Raw genomic sequence first — 13,198 nt, forward strand, 5'->3', positions numbered from 1 at the left:
CAGGCCATTCATGATTGGATTCAACCCACATCCGTGAAGAGCCTTCAGAAATTTTTGGGTTTTGCAAATTTTTATCGCCGTTTCATTGCTAACTTCTCCAGCGTGGTTCAACCCTTGACTGATTTGACGAAAAAAGGCGCTGATGTGGCGAATTGGTCCTCTGCGGCTGTCTCTGCCTTTCAGGAGCTTAAACGCCTATTTACTTCTGCTCCGGTGTTGCGCCAACCAGATGTTTCTCTTCCGTTTCAGGTTGAGATTGATGCTTCTGAGATTGGGGCAGGGGCCGTTTTGTCTCAGAGGGATTCTGTTGGTTCTTTGATGAAACCGTGTGCCTTCTTCTCCCGCAAGTTTTCGCCTGCTGAACGCAATTATGATGTCGGCAATCGGGAGTTGCTGGCTATGAAGTGGGCGTTTGAGGAATGGCGACATTGGCTTGAGGGAGCTAAGCACCGTATTGTGGTCCTGACCGATCATAAGAATTTGATTTATCTCGAGTCTGCCAAACGTCCTAGACAGGCTCAATGGTCCTTGTTTTTTTCCCGTTTTGATTTCGTGGTTTCGTATCTTCCGGGTTCTAAGAATATTAAGGCTGATGCCCTTTCTAGGAGTTTTTTGCCTGATTCTCCTGAGGTCCTTGAACCGGTCGGCATTCTGAAAGAAGGGGTGGTCCTTTCTGCCATTTCCCCTGATTTACGGCGGGTTCTTCAGGAATTTCAGGCTGATAGACCTGACCGCTGTCCTGTGGGGAAATTGTTTGTTCCTGACAGATGGACTAGTAGAGTGATTTCTGAGGTTCACTGTTCTGTGTTGGCTGGTCATCCTGGTATTTTTGGTACCAGAGATTTGGTTGGTAGGTCCTTCTGGTGGCCTTCGTTGTCACGTGATGTGCGTTCTTTTGGGCAGTCCTGTGGGACTTGTGCGCGGGCCAAGCCTTGTTGTTCCCGTGCTAGTGGGTTACTTTTGCCATTGCCGGTCCCTGAGAGGCCCTGGACGCATATTTCTATGGATTTTATTTCTGATCTTCCGGTTTCCCAGAGGATGTCGGTTATCTGGGTTGTTTGTGACCGGTTTTCTAAGATGGTTCATTTGGTGCCTCTGCCTAAATTGCCTTCCTCTTCAGAGTTGGTTCCGTTGTTTTTTCAGCATGTGGTTCGTTTGCATGGTATTCCGGAGAATATTGTGTACGACAGAGGTTCCCAGTTTGTTTCTAGGTTTTGGCGGGCCTTTTGTGCTAGGCTGGGCATTGATTTGTCTTTTTCTTCTGCATTTCATCCTCAGACAAATGGCCAGACCGAGCGAACTAATCAGACTTTGGAGACTTATTTGAGATGCTTTGTGTCTGCTGATCAGGATGATTGGGTGGCCTTTTTGCCATTGGCCAAGTTTACCCTTAATAATCGGGCTAGTTCGGCTACTTTGGTTTCGCCTTTTTTTTTTAATTTTGGTTTTCATCCTCGTTTTTCTTCTGGACAGGTTGAGCCTTCTGACTGTCCTGGTGTGGATTCTGTGGTTGACAGGTTGCAGCAGATTTGGGCTCATGTGGTGGACAATTTGGTGTTGTCTCAGGAGGAGGCTCAACGTTTTGCTAACCGTCGTCGATGTATTGGTTCCCGGCTTCGGGTTGGGGATTTGGTTTGGTTGTCTTCCCGTCATGTTCCTATGAAGGTCTCTTCCTCTAAGTTTAAGCCTCGGTTTATTGGTCCTTATAGGATTTCTGAGATTATTAATCCGGTGTCTTTTCGATTGGCGCTTCCGGCCTCTTTTGCTATCCATAATGTCTTCCATAGATCTTTATTGCGGAAATATGTGGTGCCCGTTTTTCCCTCTGTTGATCCTCCGGCCCCTGTTTTGGTTGATGGGGAGTTGGAGTATGTGGTTGAGAAGATTTTGGATTCTCGTTTTTCGAGGCGGAGGCTTCAGTACCTTGTCAAATGGAAGGGTTATGGCCAGGAGGATAATTCTTGGGTTTTTGTTTCTGATGTCCATGCTGCTGATTTGGTTCATGCTTTTCATCTGGCTCGTCCTGATCGGTCTGGGGGCTCTGGTGAGGGTTCGGTGACCCCTCCTCAAGGGGGGGGTACTGTTGTGAATTCTGCTTTTGGGCTCCCTCCGGTGGTTGTAGGTGGTAATGCAGTTGCCCCTGAGTTGCAGTCCTGGTCAGGTGTATCTGCTGATTGCAGTTCTGACTGGGGTATTTAGGCGTGCAGGATTCATTAGTCCTTGCCAGTTGTCAATTGTTGTTGGGAGGTGTTGGACCTCTGCTTGGTTCCTCCTGCCTTTCTGCCAAATCAGCAAAGATAAGTGTCTGTTTTTTTTTTCCTGTGGCACACATGCTATGTGCTTCACAATTCAGTGCTATTCTTTGTGTTTTCATGTCCAGCTTAGATTGTGTCAGTATTTTCTCAGTCTTGCTGGATTCTCTGAAGTGGCAGATATACATTCCATGTCTTTAGTTAGATTCTGGAACTTTTTATATTATCTGCTGTGGATATTTTTGGAAGGGTTTTAATACTGACCGCCTAGTAATCTGTCCTATCCTTTCCTATTTAGCTAGAGTGGCCTCTTTTGCTAAATCCTGTTTTCTACCTGCGTGTCTATTCTTCTCCTACTCACAGTCATTATTCGTGGGGGGCTGCCTATCCTTTGGGGGTCTGCTCTGAGGCAAGGTATCATTCCTATTTCCATCTATAGGGGTATTTAGTCCTCCGGCTGTGTCGAGGTGTCTAGGGTATGTTAGGCACACCCCATGGCTACTTCTAGTTGCGGTGTTAGTTCAGGATTTGCGGTCAGTACAGGTTCCACCGACTCCAGAGAAAGTTTCATGTGGCTCCAAGGTCACTGGATCATAACAATATTGCACAGCCCACACAGTATATTGCACAGCCCCCGTAGTATATAATAGCCCACGTAGTATATAGCACAGCCCATGTAGTATATTTTACAGCCCACGTAGTATATTGCACAGCCCATGTAGTATATTTGCACAGCCCACGTAGTATATTGCACAGCCCACGTAGTACATTGCACAGCCCACGTAGTATATTGCACAGCCCATGTAGTATATTGCACAGCCCACGTAATATATTTTACAGCCCACTTAGTATATTGCACAGCCCACGTAGTATATTGCACAGCCCACATAGTATATTGCACAGCCCACCTAGTATATAGCCATGTGGGCATCATATCCCTGTTAAAAAAAGAATTAAAATAAAAAATAGTTATATACTCACCTTCCGTTGGCCTCGGATCCAAGCGAAGCATTTACCTATGCTCCTCGCGTGCTCCGGTCCCAAGAGTGCATTGCGGTCTCGCGAGATGATGACGTTGCGGTCTCGCGAGAAAGGCCTGTTCCTGATCCGGGGGGGCGACGGACGGTGAGTATATAACTATTTTTTTTTTTTATTATTTTTAATATTAGATCTTTTTACTATTGATGCTGCATAGGCATAGCATCAATAGTAAAAAGTTAGTCACAGAGGGTTAATAGCAGCATTAACAGAGTGTGTTACACCGCGGCATAACGCGGTCCGTTAATGCTGCCATTAATCCTCTGTGTGCGATAAACAACGTTTCGGCTCAACCAGAGCCTTTATCACGTGTTCGCTGTAGAAAAAAAAGAAAATACGCAAAAAAATACAAACAAAGTAAGTGACATGAAATGATACAACAAAACAATAATGAGTCTTCCTGGGGGTGAAGGGAAGAAGAAACTACATATGTCTACTGATAGACAAACGAAGTCGTCTGTGGAAGTGACGATCAGGGATCAAGCATCGATGTGAATACAAAAAAACTTTTGTTCTGTGCATCCTGTGGATAGGAGTAATAGTGGCATAATAAGCGCCAATAATGAAGTATATACAACGCAGGAGAAAGGAAATGATAAAATTACAGGTGCCACATATTATATACATTTCAATCATTATACCCAGATACATATAATAGTAGGTGCCAATAGGGCCTGTCATAGAGAATAGATGCACAGGTAATTGGATTATAGAATAGTGCTCAGAGAGGGAAGAGTCCCAGCGGTGCAATGTTCTGTAGAGAATAGTGGATAAGGGTTAATTAAAATGATTAAATGGAGGAACTGCCCACAGAAGCTAGACAAATTACCTTAAGCAATGTGTTGAATATGCCTATGCCTATAGAGGCTCTCTTTAGAAGGTGTTGACCTGTTTAAAGGAAGCAATATGCATATGGTACTCCTATAACTTACATGGATGCAGGGGGAGATGTATAGGGCTGCTGGGTTGTTACCTGTGTTTATTCCGATTGAGAGCGGCGCTAAAAAGGCTCCCTTAAGTTGGTGTAGACCTGTTTAAAGCAAACAATGTGCATATGGTATTCCTATATCCTTTATAAATGCAGGGGGAGAGGTATAAGGCTGCTGGGTTATTACCTGTATTATTCCAATTAAGAGCGGCGCTCCCGCGCTGTGCTCTGATGCAGCATGTGCCTGGTCTGTGCCAGAGACGGCGTGCATGTCTTTAATGTCCGCCGCACCGGAAGTAGATGGTGCGGACCAGAAGTAACATGCCGCTGCTCTGTGGAACCTTATTGCGCAAGCGCTGCTAATGGTTGTGGCAACCTAGTAACTATGCGTCGCCTGCAGCTCTGAATAGGGCATAATGAGGCCCGTAAATGCGGCTAATCAAGGACTGGGTCCGGTCTGTGGGCTGGATGTAGCAATGCACCGATCTGGGGACTATATGTGACAATCTATGACTACGTATGAGGCACCGTATAATATATAATTATAATAGAGGGCCAGATGGAGATATTATGTGGCCAAATAAGGATATTATGCGGTCTGGGGACTGTATATTAAATGTAATAAATAAGGGTGTATGGTACCTAGCTGGGATGTCAGAACAAGCGAACACGTGATAAAGGCTCTGGTTGAGCCGAAACGTTGTTTATCGCATATACTGTAATATTCTGTTACGCTCCCATTAAACGAATGTGATCCTTTACATAATTAATCTACTTGAGAGTGCGGTGAATTTCTATAATTCTGCTATTGGGACCACAGGTCCATTGCACCAGCACCTCACCTGAATTTAGGCTGAGTGCACACCAAACAAATCTCTTTCTATTAATCCTGTGTGAGCGCTGACTCGAGGGAAGTATGGAGCAGGCGCTGACTGCGGGGAGGAAGGAGCGGCCATTTTGCCGCCGGACTGTGCCCGTCGCTGATTGGTCATGGCTGTTTTGCCACGACCAATCAGTGACTTGGGATTTCCATGACAGAAAGAAAGACAGACAGACAGAAGGACAGATAGAAAGACAGAAGTGACCCTTAGACAATTATATAGTAGATGTTTTGTTGACACGAAGCTTCGGGTACCTTGCAACTGGCTGCGTTGATGTGAGCAGGCTTAGCAATAAGCGGTAGCGAATTATTCATTTAGTTCTGGAAAGGCTGCAATGAACGTCCACTATACACATAGTAACAACCGTGTCATTATACTGGGAATTTTTCATTGGACAATTTTTGCTGCGCATGCGCATTATACACGTAGCAACAACAGCGTCATCACATTTGGAATTTCTTTATTGGCCGATTTTCGGTAGCCACGTATATGTGAAGAGCACAGTAACTATTGCGATCACCTGCTGTGACTTTTTCCCATTAGCTGGGTTCGGTATATATGCACACCATTTCCCCTATTCAGGACACGCCCCCCGAAGAAGCAGGGCGAAACTCGTGTGTCGGGGCAGGAGGTCTTTTAAATCTGTCAGCGGCACAGCATTGAATATCGGACACAACCAGGTAAAACCCCAGTTCTCCCCTTTGTTTGGCTGAAATATTGTCGAGGCACCACACATACCTTTATGGTACTTTCTATGCCATATTCCTCATAATTACACCAAAATGAGGGAATGAGTTATTACAGGTTGTTATGTTCAGTAGTGCTTGCTTTGTTTGATAGCATTCTGCTAAAACTAGATGTACGTACTATATGTCCTCTCTTTTTTCATATACGTATAATAGCATCACCTGGTGGTAGAGTCACTAATTATAGTGAATATTTTTTGCTTTTTTGCACATATGTTGTTATATACTATTAAGTACTCTACCAGGCCATCAAAGTTGATATAAAAAAGATTTCTTTGAGGGAATTTAGGGCTACTATATCAAGGACAAAGTTTTTCTAGTTGCTATACAACTATGATGGATATGTTATAAAAATACCTCTGTTTTCCAGTTACCTTAGTTCCTGAAATTTTAAAACATCTTTGTAAGAATTAATAAAAATGTGTTTTATAAAAATGTCTTTGTAGTCACTTCAATTCATTTTTTGCACCCACATTTTGATGGAAAGTGCAAAAAATAAGGCGGTACGTTGGTTCATGAAGTGTTACCCATGTTGGATAGGTTATCCCTATATATAAGGACTTTTTGTTTTGATCTAAATGTTTCCTTCAATGACAACCAGTCCCTGCAGATGAAAAACACCCTCATAGTATAATGCTACCACCACCATGTTTCACTGTTGGGATTGTATTGGGCAGGTGATGGGCAGTGCCTGGTTTTCTCCACACATACCGCTTAGAATTATCACCAAAAAGGTCTATCTTTGTCTAATCAGACCAGAGAATCTTATTGCTCATAGTCTGGAAGTCCTTCATGCTTTTTTTAGCAAACTCTATGCGGGCTTTCATATGTCTTGCACTGAGGAGAGGCTTCCATCGGGCCACTCTGCCATAAAGGCCTGACTGGTGGAGGGCTGCAGTGATAGTTGACTTTGTAGAACTTTCTCCCATCTCCCTACTGCATCTCTGGAGCTCAGCCACAGTGATTTTTGAGTTCTTCTTTACCTCTCTCACCAAGGCTCTTCTCCCATGATTGCTCAGTTTGGCTGGACGGCCAGGTCTAGGAAGTCTTCTGATGGTCCCAAACTTCTTCCATTTAAGGATTATGGACGCTACGGTGCTCTTAGGAATCTTGAGTACTGCAGACATTCTTTTGTAACCTTGGCCAGATCTGTGCCTTGCCACAATTCTGTCTCTGAGCTCCTTGGCCAGTTCCTTTGACCTCATGATTCTCATTTGGTCTGCCATGTGCCTTTCCAAATCAAGTCCTATCAGTTTAGTTAAACACAGCTGGACTCCAATGAAGGAGTAGAACCATCTCAAGGAGGATCACAAGGAAATAGACAGCATGTGACTTAAATATGAGTGTCTGAGCAAAGGGTCTGAATACTTATGACCATGCGATATTTCAGTTTTTCTTCTTTATTAAATTTGCAAAAATTTCTACATTTCTGTTTTTTTCAGTCAAGATGGGGTGCAGAGTGTATATTGATGTGAAAAAAAAATGAACTTTTTTGAATTTACCAAATGGGTGCAATGAAACAAAGAGTGAAAAATTTAAAAGGGTCTGAATACTTTCTGTACCCACTGTACATAAGAAACACAAGTGACTTTAACGACAACATTTTATCAAAGTTAAAGAACTCAGCAAGCAAGATCTTCAGAAAAGAAAGTAGTTTTGATAAGACAAACTGCTCAAAAAAGTTAGATAAAAACACATGTAAAAAAAGCCAGTAAAAGCACACCAAATACGCACTATTGTAACTTAGCTTTTAGCTTCATTGAGACGTCCATTTTTCACATATGTGTTCTATCCGTGGCTTTCATGAATATAATATCGATTATATTCTATGAAGGTGTTCATATGTCCATTTTATGTATGGATTGTGTGTTTGCAAAAAATCATGGTGACATGTCCATTTATTATGATCCACATCACAGATCAAAATTACACATAAAAGTCTATGGGTACTTGAAAATCACACATATATGGATGACATGAGTACATAATCAGTGTGCTGTCCTTGATTAACATTGCAACAAATAACAGAAGCTTTGAAATGTACTTATTTTTCGTATGTGACACACTGAATGATTAAAGGGAACCTGACACCCCCCCAGGGTCTATCAAGGTAAAAGAGTCACCTTCAGCAGCACTAAGGCTGCATCCCTAGGAACACTGAAATAATCACCTTTATAAATTTTGCGCCATACCTCTATTGAGTCAGGGAGGTATGATTTCTCCCTGACTCAAGCGCCTCGCAACCATCCATCATTCCGCCTCCTCTGACTTGTGCCGTCACCCGCGCCTGCGCTCTGCAATTATTTCTCGGGTATGCGCCGTGTGCGCTGTCCTGGAATTTATATCAAGTGATGTAAGTAGATCGTGCCTGCGCACGGCGGAGGCCCCAGATCCCGCCCCGCAGTGAGTAATGATGTATTCACACTGCAGGGCTGGGAATCTTGTGCTGTGCGCAGGCGTGATCTACTTGCATCACTTCATATAAGTTCCAGGGCAGCACGCATGGCGCATGCCCGAGAAATAATTGCGGAACGCAGGCGCGGGGTGCGAAATTATAAAAGTGATTATTTCAGCATTCCTAGGGATACTAAACATAAGAGCTACCTTCACCTTCAAAGAATGCAGCCTTAGTGCTCCTGAAGGTGGCTCTTTTACCTTAATAGGCCCTGGGGGGTGACAGACCTGTTTTTGCATATTTGAAAAATTACTGAAGTCAGAATGAAACCTTAAAGAAGTACTTTTCTCATCAAAATGTGTATGCTCTTAATATATTGCAATCATCATATTATAAAGCACTGAGTACTCACAATTGCTCATTTTACCCTTCTACGCAGTTAATTCTTCTCTTTTCCATTAGGTCTATGACATCATGTGATTAAAAACTGACTAGCTGAATCCTTTTTAGGCTATGTGCACACGTTGCGGATTAGGCTTAGGAATTTCTGGTGCGGATTCTGCCTCTTCTGGCAGAAAACGCACCTGCGGATTTGTTGCGTTTTTTGTGCTGTTCCGCAGCGTTTTTTGCTGCGGTTTTCTTGCGGATTTGCTGCGTTTTTCACCCCTGCGGTTTTCTATAATGGAATGGGTACAAAAACGCTGCAGATTCACAAAAAAGAAGTGACATGCTACTTCTTTTAAACCGCAGCGTTTCCGCAGTGGATTTTCCACAAAGTGTGCACAGCATTTTTTTTTTCTCATTGATTTACATTGTACTGTAAATCAGTTGCGGATCTGCAGCGTTTCTGCACCGCAAAAAATGCTGCGAATCTGCAACGTGTGCACATACCCTCCAGCTCTATGCAGAAAACAGGAGGTCTCTTTTCCCTGCCTGAGTCATCACTGCAAAAGTCAATAGCAGAAGGGCGGAGCAAAGCAGCTGGGTTAGGAGTTGAAGATGGGGATGATTCATGCAGGAAAATGAGACTTCCTGTTTCTACACAGAGGAGATGAAGGAAAAAAAAAATTTTCTGGGTAGAAAGGAAAAATTAGCAATTATAAGTACACAGTGCTATATAATATTATGGTTGCAATGCATTACACTAGTGTGACTCTCGGCAGGGAGCTTCGGACTGATTTTTCATACACTAGTGTGACTCCAGCCTAAAAGTTCTTTTTGAGTTCTAAACTGATTACACGCCTCTTCTTAATTGAAAAGTTTAAATATATAATTCTACATGGATGAATTACAAATTAAGAAAATGGATTAAAGGGATTGTCCAAAACTAAGTTAATTTCATACTATATATATATATATAACTATTTAATGTAAGAATCTAACCACTTTTCTAATATACTTCAAATAATAATTCCTTTCCCTTCACTACGCTAACTTCCTGTGTTTTTTCTTTGTCTTCCGATGTCAATTTGTTTGAGTCTCCTCGCTAACCCGTTTACTGAAACAAGACGTCATCTGGGGCTGTGATAGAATCAGTGTGAGTGATGTCAGCACTGCCCCTAATGACGATTTGTTTCAGTGCGGTGACTAAAGATGCTGCTGTCACTCACACTGCTTCTATCATTCCGTGATGAAATCTTGTTTCGGTGAACAAGGCATCTGGGACAGAAACAGTATGGACAGAAGATGCAGGGTGGCTTGAAACAAGCTATGGTCACTCCTGCATCATGACTTCATCGAGGCATGGTGCTGACAAAAAGTTGGTAAGTGAGAGCAGATGATGTTTCGTTTCAAGGTGGAAAATGTCACATGCACACCGCTAGGTTCAGATAGGGGCGGAACAGGTCTCATTAATTCTTTGGAATTCTGGGGGAACCGTTACTCAGGGCGACCATGTACTGCAGCTTCCTCAGGCACAAGATGGATCCTCTTGCTCACACAGATACTGTACAATTGATAGAGTCCTCATGAACAGATGAACAGTGTAGTTTAATGTCACAGCACAATTCAAGTCTCTTAAGCACAGGCTTTATAAACAGTACAGCTGCTTCTTAGAGGCACATTGATTAAAAGTCTTTTTAGATAGCACAGTTCAGCACAGATCAAGACTCTTTACAAAAGCCCAGGAGTATACAGCATTCCTTCCAGCACAGTGTAATGGAGGAGGGAGGGTGGTTTGCTGAGGGAGATTATCCCTGTACACAACTTCTTCTAGTCCTTATCTTTCCACTCCTGTTAGACTTCCTCAACTAGCAGTATAGGGGTAGCCCAACTCCACTCTGTACATGAATCTAGTATCCCTATGGTTCATTTGCCTGAACTTCTGTGAGAGAGAACACAGAAACACACCACTCATTCCAGAATGGTAAACAAGTTTCACAGAATCCCCAGGGACTTTGCTAACCACTCCCTGTCTCCTGTGACTGTGTAAACCCCTCTAGTTGCTGGATGCTTTTGAAGCAACAACAGTCAGCACTGTTTCTGCATGTCACAAAAAGCAAGCAGTTGGAGTAACACCAGCCCCAGGTCCCTGATGTTGTTGCATTTGAGAATACCCAGTGAATGCTGGGAGACTCAAACAAATCATCATCGGAAGAAAAAAACACACCAGAAGGAACAGTAGGGAATTTTTAATTGAAGTACACAAGAAAAGTGATTAGATTATTAAATTAAATAGACATATAGTATGAAATGCCTTTAGTTTCGGACAACATTACCCTTTAGTCACATAGCCAATTTTGAGCTTAATGACCAAAGCCCATTTTTCAAATATAACCAGTGTCACTTTGTGTGGTAGTAACTCTGGAATGTTTTTATATATCCTGGTGATTTTAAGTTTGTTTTTTTTTATTGACGCATTGTACTTTGTTAGCGGTTAATTTAGGTCTATAAGTTTTTCTTTTTTTGTGAAAATATCTGAAATTTGATGAAAATTTAAAACAATTTGCAATTTTCAAAATGAATGCTTATATTCTTAAACCAGATAGTCATACCACACAAAATAGTTAATAAGTAACATGTCCTATATGTCAGCATAAGTTACTTCATTACAATATTAGAAGGGTTAAAGTTTAGCAGGAATTTTTAATTTTTAATGAAAATATATAAACCCAATTTTATGGACCTATTTTGTTCTGAAGGGACTTTGAGGGGCCTGTTAGGTGTCGAGCTCCTGCCGCTGCACAGGGGGAATCTCGAACCATGTCCTCTGCCGTCTCCCATTTTTTCACAGCCACAGAGGAGCCTGCTCAGCAGAGACGTCGGTCCCAGGTTGATGCTGCACATCTGGTTACCACTGTCATTCCTGGTTCTGATATTACAACCAACAGTGGTCAGCGGCGAGCAGATGTTCCTGGAACTAAGTACTGCTTTTTCTCTACGGAGCATGCCTGTGGGACGACCTCATTGGAGGTTGGGGGTCACATGCCCAGGTCCGGAAGCGGCCCTAATTGGATCACTGGGAAGGTCCTGGAAGGATGCCGCTATAAAAGGTTTGCATGGCCGCTCGGCCATGCGCTAGTATAAAACTTATATCGTGTGTGTGTTGTGGAGTGTTTGACATCTGGTGAAAGCTCCTAATCAATTACCTTCCTAGTGTTGTTGTATGTGGTTTGGGTGTTGGAGCTAACTAGCGCCATTTTGTGCCATTCTGCACAAAGCACGATTATACTGCGTCATCTCAGCAGCGTCCGCCCGTGCAGCACTGTATGCATCTAGTGTGCTTTCCGGTACCTAGCTAGGGCGGTTAATGGTGTCCACCAGAGCGGCGCTGTGCGCACTCAGTGCTCTAAATCTTTATATTTAGGTTTCTTTGTAGCTCCGCAGTTGCGGTGCCGAGCGCTAGTGGTCTAGAGGAACTCTAACCCTGTGTCCTTGGGACAGAGTCCTGTGACCTAATACTAGCGTTCACTCAGCAGTATTGTGAAGCAACAGGGTTCACCTCCTTTCTTACCGGGTGAAGTTAAGTCGTGTGAGTTCACATTATAACGCCATATAGTCCGCCATTACCAAGCAGCAGGTGTCATCTCTGCACGGTGGACCCCGTGAACGCACCATATATCTTCCTTTCTATTATTAGGTGCGTTCTGCCAGCCCTAACAGGGCCTTTATATGGGAAAAGTCCAAGAAGTGATAGCATTTTATAAACTACACCCCTCAAATTATTCTAAACTGCTATAAGGAACTTTTTTAAACCTTCAGGTGCTTCACAGGAAGTAATGCAAAGTGGTTTGAAAAAAATACATTTTTTCCCCAAAAATATTGCTTTAGCTACAATTTTTTCATTTTCATTTTCACAAGGGATAATAGGAGGACATGGACCCTAAAATGTGTTACACAATTTCTCATGAATGTGACAATATGATATATGTGGTCAAAAACTGCTGTTTGGGCAAGAGGAAGGGAAGAAGTGCTGTTTGGTATTTGGAACATAAATTTAGCTGAAATAGATTGCAGACACCATGTCTGATTTGCAGAACCCCTGAGGCAACAAAACAGTAGAAATCACACAAGTGGCACCGTTTTAGAAAATAAATGGAGTGCCCGCTAGGACCCTGAGGTAATCAGGCCGGGTTCAGTGGTCATTAAAGGGGTAGTCACAGTGGCAGTGACCCGGTCCGTGGCACTGGGCGTCCAAGATAAAGGGAAGGCCTTTAAAGGGAATAGTTTGTAGAAGATAAAGAATGTTCGTGACGCCACCTATATTCGGTCAGAGACGACCAATGCTGCTTAAAGGGGTCCACTGGGGATGATGTTATTGCAGCAGGGATGGTATGGCTTCCCACAGGTGAAGCTTGATCCCCAGGGCTCCCGGTGTAGTGGGTAAAGATGAAGACGGTGTAGTGTCGGAAAGAATTGAAGGACACAAGGTTGCAGTCTCTTTACTTTTTACTGGTAGTATGCAGCCACAGTCCAGGGTACCGGTAACAGGTTATGGTGAGGTCTGGCCAGCCTGGAAG

This window comes from Ranitomeya variabilis, chromosome 3 (genome assembly GCF_051348905.1).
Source record: "Ranitomeya variabilis isolate aRanVar5 chromosome 3, aRanVar5.hap1, whole genome shotgun sequence".
NCBI lineage: Eukaryota > Metazoa > Chordata > Amphibia > Anura > Dendrobatidae > Ranitomeya > Ranitomeya variabilis.